This window comes from Ornithorhynchus anatinus, chromosome 21 (assembly GCF_004115215.2).
Source record: "Ornithorhynchus anatinus isolate Pmale09 chromosome 21, mOrnAna1.pri.v4, whole genome shotgun sequence".
Classification (NCBI taxonomy): Eukaryota; Metazoa; Chordata; class Mammalia; order Monotremata; family Ornithorhynchidae; genus Ornithorhynchus; species Ornithorhynchus anatinus.
Window position 1 is genome coordinate 12456785 of NC_041748.1, and position 7633 is coordinate 12464417.

The 7633-nt window shown below is 45.7% G+C and overlaps 1 non-coding gene across 1 annotated transcript; it reads right to left on the minus strand.

The window, feature by feature from the left end:
- Positions 1-4223: 4223 nt before the first annotated feature.
- On the minus strand, positions 4224-4296 carry TRNAK-UUU. The gene has a single exon. It is a non-coding gene; the product is annotated as a tRNA-Lys (tRNA).
- Positions 4297-7633: the final 3337 nt, after the last annotated feature.

Here is a 7633-nt window from a genome sequence, read left to right on the forward strand (position 1 = left end):
AGAGATATCTTATCCCCTTTTATCCCCAAGATTAGGAAACTGAGGCCGCCAGCAAGTAAGTGGCAGATCCAGGATTAGAACCCAAGTCTTGGGACTTCCCGTTCTGTGTTCCTACTAATTAATGCAGCTGCTTCACATATGCAGCCTTTTGGGTACTCACTTAAATGGATGCTTTTGGCTGACAAAACAGGAGCAAGAATAGTTTTATGTCAGAACATCATAACGTTTAACGCAAGTTAAAACTCACCCTGCCTACTTAGAACACCGTTTCAGCTTAAAAATATCTGCCATTTTATAATTCTTACAGAGGGATTTAAGGATTATGACATTTGAATGACTGCATCTGAAGTGCTATCGTTTGTCCCCCAGACCCAGCTGAAAACTGGGACAACACAACTGGAAAATATGAGGGAAATGGGCAGTGCCTTCTTCTGGACCTTTATAAAACTTTCTAAACCCAAAAGATTTCCCCTTGCCCCTCTTTAATTTCTCCCATGACTCTTTACTAAGTGCACCCGCTTGTGTTCCTTTCATATCATTATGTAATAATAATATTGGTTAAGCACTTACTTTGTGCCAAGCGCTAAGTGCCGGTTACAAGCAAATCAGCTTGGAAACAGTCCCTATCCCACACGGGGTTCGCAGTCTTAATCCTCATTTCACAGATGAGATACCTGAGGCCTAGAGAAGTGAAGTGACTTGCCCAAGGTCACACAGCAGACAAGCGGCGGAGGTGGGATTAGAGCCAATGTCCTCCTGACTGCCAGACTCTAGCCACTGGGCCATACTGGTGTGAACTGGGGGAGGGCAGAGATAGGCTTCTGGGATTCACGGAACTCTCTTTTGGCCACCGGCATTTCTTTTCATTGTCGACTGCGAATCTCTTCCTATCTGGCAGCGGGGTCTGGAGGTTTAGCTCAGAAAATATTACAAATCATTCCACGTGGCAGTGGTAATTCGTTCTTTGCCACTGTTTTGCTTCCCACCCAATAGAAGGAAGGTCTTTTGTTTTTTTACAGCTTCAATCCATCACTCAAACATTCTTACTTAAAAGGCATAAGCTTCGGATGGCAAAGGTGGCTGTCCCTGGAGAGGTGTACTAATTACTGTAACAAGACACTCCTGTCAAATCGGAGAAATAATGACTTCAGTTGCCAAAAATACCAAAGAAACTGATCTCCCACCTCCGAACGAGGCGAACCTCGCTCCATCCGACTCTAAGATGGCTCACGGGGCAGTCAATCACGGGTACTAATTGAGCGCCTACTCTGCATCAAGTGTTTGGGAGAATACAATAAAGTTAGCAGACACTGTCTCTGCAGAGGGGCCTGGGAATCAGTGGATCTGGGTTCTAGTGTCGACCCTGCCTCTTATCTACTTTGTACCCTTGTTCGAATCCCGGCTCTGCCGCTCGTCCCCTGTGTCACTGTGGGCAAGTCACTTCTCTGGGCCTCAGTTACCTCATCTGTAAAATGAGGATTAAGACTGCGAGCCTCACGTGGGACGATCCGATTACCCTCTGTCTACCCCAGCGCTTAGAACAGTGCTCTGCACATAGTAAGCGCTTAACAAATATCCTTAGGCACTTCACTGTGTCTCAGTTTCCTCATCTGTAGAATGGGGATTCAATAGCTGTTCTCTCTTCCCCTTAGATTGTGAGCCTCATGTGATTAACTTGTTTCTACCCCAGAGTTTAGTACAGTGCTTGGCGAATACTAATGTAATCAAGCAGGGGAGGCGGACACTGAGATAGTTTATTTGAAGGGGAAGCATCTAAAAATGATACGTATATAAGTTCTCATGGCAGGATGGGGTGGAGTGTGTTTTGTTATAATGGTGGTCAGAAGGCTGGCACAGAAAACTCAGGAATGTTGATGGAACTCCACTGAGACTCCCGATAAAAGAGCTATTTCCTCCTCTTCCATTCACCGTCGCCTGAGTTTCCAGTTCTATTAGCTCTTGGGGGCAAGGAAGTCCCAGTGCCTATTGCAGAGGCAGCAGACGCTCAATAAGTACCCTGGATTAATTGCTTGAGGGCATCACTTGCTCTTGCAGTGACCGCCGATGATTTGCCAAATGAGCTAAATGATTCTGAAAAGCTTCTAGGTGTTGAATGGTTTCTATTCCAGGCTCAGTAACATTAATTCTGTTAACTTTTAGCAGAGAAAGATCGTTTTTTCCAACCTCTACGGTGTTACAAACTCCGGATTTTGGTGAAATTCTGTATTTTATTCAAATGGATTTTGCAAATGATGTCATCCCCACCTGACTGGGGATGAAAACTTTCAGCCCCAGTAGCAGAAGCCGGGGCCTCTCTCGGAAGAGCTTAAATCAGTTTCCAGTGAAAGCAGGTTCAGATGGATGTGTCTTTTTGAAAATCTTATTCCAAAATGGATCCGGGAAGTTCTAAACAGGATGCAGAAATCCAAGCTCAAATCGAGCATGCTTTTTTTCCACCATGGATTCTTTTTTCAGGGATCAAAATACAGATTACAACGAAGTTTCCCAGGAACACGTAGTTCAGAAAACCATCTGGTTTTCCACGGCGCTCTGACTTCTTTAATTACTTTTCAAGGTGAATTAAGAGACTCAGAGGGGATGAGAGGGTGAGACAGGAGTAATCCTGGGCCAGCTGCGATTTCACTTGGTTACTAAAGCTTCTAGGTCCTGTCACATAATAATAATAATAACGATACTTGTTAAGCGCTTACTATATACCAAGCCCCGTTCCAAGCACCGGAAGCAAATCAAGCAAATCAGGTTAAACACAGTTCCTGTCTCACAGAGGCCCAGAGAAGTTAAGTGTCTTGCCCAAGGTCACACAGCAGACATGTGGGCGTGCTGGGATTAGAACCCAGGGCTCCAGACTCACAGGCCCGTTCTCTATCCACCAAGCCACACCGTTTCTTTTGTCTACTTCAGCCGTTACAGGATCCATGAGCTATCTGATCCGGATCCAGTCGTCCCGGCCTGCGGGAGGGAGCGAGCGATTCTCTCTCTCGAATACCAGACCCTCCAAAGAGAATGTGGGGCGGGATTAAGAGCATCCAGCATCATTTTGAGGGTAGTTTTTACATCCTTCCTACATGTCAAGGACTGTGCTAAGCGCTGGGTTAGAAAAGATAGAGCAGACACAGTCCCTGTCCCACATGGAGCGGCCGGTCACGAGAGGCAGCACGGTGTAGTGGATGGAGCACGGGCCTGGAAGTCAGTTCATTCAGTCGTATTTATTGAGCGCTCACTGTGTGCAGAGCACTATACTAAGAGCTCGATCATGGGTTCTAATCCTGGCTTGGCCATCTGTCTGCACTGTGACCTTGGGCAGGTGACTTCCCTTCTCTGTGCCTCTGTTACCTCATCTGTAAAATGGGGATTGAGACTGTGAGTCCCATGTGGGACAGGGTCAGTGTCCAATCCGATTTGCTTGTATCCACCCCAGCGCTTAGTACAGTGCCTGGCACATGGTAAACACTTAAAGACGCCACAAGTGTTATCACGAGAAAGTACTTATCTTAAGATCATCTAAGCTCATTCAGAGACGAATGGTGGGACTGGGTGGGCGTAGTGGGCTGATTCTGCAATTCATGACAGAGACTGGAAGAGGAGAGTCAGTCAATCTTGGACAATCCGGTCTTAGGGCTCCCGGACCCTTCTCTCCATCACAACTCGTGAAATGGAAAGACTCCACCCGTATAGTCGCTCTCTGGAAATATGGGCAGAGGCAAAATTGGTGCTTATTTCCCAGTTTAACACAGGGAAATGTTGTTTCTCTGTGAGCGCGTATAGCTCCCCTTTGTACTCTAAGATGGTGCTTCTGATGGAAAGGTTCTACCCATGCACCAAAATTTATCTGACAAGACTTATGCCGGACTGATACTCTCCTATATTGATACCAGGTCTATCAATCGATGGTACTCAGTGAGCGCGTACTACATGCAGAGCACCGTAATAATAATGATAATGTTGGCATTTATTAAGCACTTACTATGGCCAAGCACTGTTCTAAGCGCTGGGGTAGATACAAGGCAGGTTGCCCCACGTGACGCTCTCAGACTTAATCTCCATTTTCCAGATGAGGGAACTGAGGCCCAGAGAAGTGAAGTGACTTGCCCAAGGTCACACAGCAGACAAGAGGCGGAGCAGGGACTAGAACCCACGACCTCTGACTCCCAAGCCCGGGCTCTTTCCACTAAGCCACGCTGCTTCGCATAAAAACAAGCAGCCGCCCGAACGGGGACTTGAACCCTGGATCCTCAGATTAAAAGTCCGATGCTCTACCGGCTGAGCTATCCGGGCAATGATCAGGAGAGTTCATTCATTCAATAGTATTTATTGAGCGCTTACTATGTGCAGAGCACTGTACTAAGCGCTTGGTATGTACAAATCGGTAACAGATAGAGAGTGTCCCTGTCCACTGACGGGTTTACGGTCTAATCGGGGGAGACGGACAGACAAGAACGATGGCAATAAATAGAATCAAGACAGAAGAGTCAGACACAATCTCTGCTTATAACAAGTTTACAGGATAGTAATAATAATAATTATGGTATTCGTTAAGTGCTTACTATGTGCCAGGCACTCTACTAAGCACTGGGGTGGATACAAGCACATCGGGCTGGACACGTTCTCCGTCGCGCTTTAACAGTCCCCATTTAACAGATGAGCTATCTGAGGCCCAGAGAAGTTAAGTGACTTGCCTAAGGTCACACAGCAGACAAGTGACGGAGCCGGGATTAGGACGCACGACCTTTTGACTCCCAGGCCCGTGCTCTAGCCGCTATGCCAAACTGCTTCCTACTACACCACACTCCTTCACAAGCACAATTTAGCAACTGTTTTTGAGCTCTGGTCGATAAAGATCTTGCGTTGAACGAGAACCAGTGTGTGTCTTCCGTTTTCTTCAAACCTATTTTCAGACCTTAGTCTTCAGATGCATCTGTAAAATTATTCGCAATCATTTGCATTTCTTCTTGTGGGCCACCATTTCCCCGTAACGGTTTCTGAAACACCGGCTCAAAGATTTTGACGGTGTCTTACTCTAGTGAGCTGAAAGAGTTTCCCAGCATTTTGGCAATATATCCTGATGGCAGCTTGCAGATCTCTCATTGCATCTTCAGTCTGGCAGCGTAGATAGAAGAGGTGGAACGGAACTTGGCCAGCTACAGAGTCCTGCTTTAGTCGAGAAGCAGCGTGGCTCAGTGGAAAGAGCCCGGGCTCGGGAGTCAGAGGTCGTGGGTTCTAATCCTGGCTCTGCCGCTTGTCAGCTGTGTGACTTTGGACAAGTCACTTAACTTCTCTGGACCTCTGTTACATCATCTGTAAAATGGGGATGAAGACTGTGAGCCCCTTGTAGGACAACTTGATCTCCTTGTATCCCCCCCAGCACTTAGAGTAGTGCTTTGCACATAGTAAGTGCTTAACAAATACCAACATTATTATTATTATTATTATTATTCTAAGAATGATAAAGAGCCACCTACAATTCTTTCAACAGTATTTCGACCAACCATCCCATCAGAAGCAGCACGGCCTAAAAAAGAGACCATGATCCTGGGAGTCAAGAGGACCTGGGTTCTAATCCTGCCTCTGCCACTTGTCGGCCGTGTGACCCTAGGCAAGTCACTTAACTTCTCGGTACCTCGGTTTCCTCAAATGTAAAATGGAGATGCAATACCTGTCCGCCCTCCTACCTAGATTGTGAGCACCTTGTGAGACAGGAACTGGGATTGATGTGTATCTAGCCCAGCTCTTAGAAAACAGTGCTTGATACATGGCAAGTGCTTAACAAAAACCATTAAAAAAAAACTTTAAAAAGCTTAAAAATCCCAGTGGATTTCTTTGAACAGTTGAATTTGCATAACAATTAACCCGATCCTCCTATTCTCATTGCTTTTCTTGAGATATGTCTGGACCTCTTCCTTTCAAGAGGGAGTGAGAAGTGGTTCCTACCCAAAGAGAGTTTCCTTTCATTTAATCCAGGATTCTAGAAACAGTACCCGCTGCTAGATTGAAAATACCTTGAGGATGGAGATTGCAACTACTAACTCATTATATTTTCCCAAGTGTTCAGTGATCTTCACTGAGTAAATGCTCAATAAATTCTATTGATCAATTTACCGATTGATTCATCTGTGCCTTCTCTTCACTCCGGCATTGACTAACCAGAAATTTGATTAAACTCCTCTCTGCGTTAGAGGGTAAGAAGATGGAAAGAAGATTAATTAAATGGAAGGCAAGACAGGAACCTGCAGGAAATCTGTTTGCTCTCACTGTCTCTGGGCAATTCAGTATATTTTAGCTTTTCTACTTTTATATTTTCTTCTACAACATGCATCTAAAGTCACTGATGGGTAAATCTTTCACCAAGAAGGAAAGAAAGGGGGAAATGTTTGGTTTTTAAAAAATAAAAGGCCGTAAAAATGGGCAGACTTGGGGTAGCGACGCTAAGAAACAATGTGAGATTCACTAAATACCATCTTTCAGGACAATCTTGCTTCATGGTATGGGGCATGGAGGGGGAAGGGGGCTTGGTCCGGAAGAGATGGGACAGGGCACGTTGTTAAGTGAGCCTGAATGGCATTTGAAGACTTTTGGCTAGGTTGGAAGTGAAGAATTTCTTAAGGGAAAATGAACTGAAATGGTGTAAATGGGACGTTTTGAAAAACCTGAAGGAGTTAAGATGGCTTATCCCACAGAAAGAAGAGTAAAGATAATAATAATAAGGTTGGCATCTGTTAAGCGCTTACTATGTGCAGAGCGCCGTTCTAAGCGCTGGGGTAGATATAGGGTAATCAGGTTGTCCCACATGAGGCTCACAGTTTTAATCCCTATTTTACAGATGAGGTAACTGAGGCACAGAGAAGTTAAGTGACTTGCCCCCAGTCACACAGCTGCCAAGTGGCAGAGTCTGGATTTGAACCCATGACCTGTGACTCCCAAGCCCGTGTTCTTTCCTTTGAGCCACGCTGGAACTCCCAAAACAGGCAATTACAATGATAGAAATGATCTTTACTCCAGGCAGGCAGAAAAGACATTTTGAAGTTCCGTAAAGGAGGTTTAGGCAGTTGGAGAATTTTCGGACTGTCGAAATAAACCTTGACGAGTTACAGATGGGACGTTCCGTATTCTCTTTCATCTTTTAGAACAGGGGTCTCCTATCTGAGAGGCTAAAGATGGACCAGGCCTTAGGCAGGGGAGTTCTTGAAAGCTCGATGGATTTTCCGAGCCGAGATGTAGACGTCCAAGTATAATAATGATAATGTCGGTATTTGTTAAGCGCTTACTATGTGCAGAGCACTGTTCTAAGCGCTGGGGTAGATACAGGGTAATCAGGTTGTCCCACGTGAGGCTCACAGTTAATCCCCATTTTACCGATGAGGGAACTGAGGCACAGAGAAGTAAAGTGACTTGCCCACAGTCACACAGCCGACAAAGTGGCAGAGCTTCTGCTTAGATTTCTCGATGTCTCCTTCAGCCCTTCACCCGTTTCTTTAGAAAAATAATCGGCCACATCTCTTAAGCGGTGTGGCCTAGTGGAAAGAGCATGGGTGGGCCTGGGTTCTAACCTTGGCTCTCCCACTTGCTTGCTGTGTGACCTCGGGTAAGTCACAGCATGGTGTAGTGGATAGAGCAT